The 499-nt window shown below is 59.3% G+C and overlaps 1 protein-coding gene and 1 long non-coding RNA gene across 2 annotated transcripts in view; both read right to left on the reverse strand.

Annotated features, from left to right (window-relative positions):
- Positions 1-180, reverse strand: part of LOC106724783 — a 2904-nt gene extending 2724 nt beyond the window's left edge. Inside the window, exon 1 of the long non-coding RNA XR_001360620.1 lies at positions 71-180. This is a non-coding gene — a long non-coding RNA (uncharacterized LOC106724783). The remainder of the gene's footprint in view (positions 1-70) is intronic.
- Positions 1-499, reverse strand: part of GLT1D1 (glycosyltransferase 1 domain containing 1) — a 28929-nt gene that overhangs the window by 22340 nt on the left and 6090 nt on the right. The window lies entirely within an intron of this gene.

The raw sequence follows: 499 nt of genomic DNA on the forward strand, positions 1-499 counted from the left end.
CTTTCTATGGGCGAATGCCCGCCTCCTGCAGACCCAGGGGGCAAAGAACCCAGGAGAGGGTGCTGTTCACCAGGCTTACAAATAAGAGCTTGAGAAAAGGGCAAGTCCAAACCGCCGTCGTCCCAGCCACAGGTTTCACATCCCCCATGAAACCGAAACTCGAGCTGCTCTGCGAGCGGGACTCACAGGAAGGCAGGCTCGCGGGGCTGTGGTCCGGGCCCAGGAATACAAGGCTCCACGGCATCGGCTGCTCGGTCCTCGCTCTCCCTCCACCTCGGCTACCTGCAGCCAGAGAGGCGTGTTGCAACAGGGACGCCTTGAAATTGATAGAACTTATGCCCGAGCCGGTTTGCTCCGGGATAGAGCTCTGGCCTGCGGACTGAAGGGTCCTGGTTTGCGGGTTGTGGACTCAATCCCCAGTGTGGGGCGTGCAGGAGGCAGCCAATGATCCTCTCTCATCATCGATGTTTCTGTCTCTCTCTCTCTCTCCCTTCCTCTC

Source organism: Myotis brandtii, unplaced genomic scaffold, assembly GCF_000412655.1.
Source record: "Myotis brandtii unplaced genomic scaffold, ASM41265v1 scaffold97, whole genome shotgun sequence".
NCBI classification, from domain to species: Eukaryota; Metazoa; Chordata; class Mammalia; order Chiroptera; family Vespertilionidae; genus Myotis; species Myotis brandtii.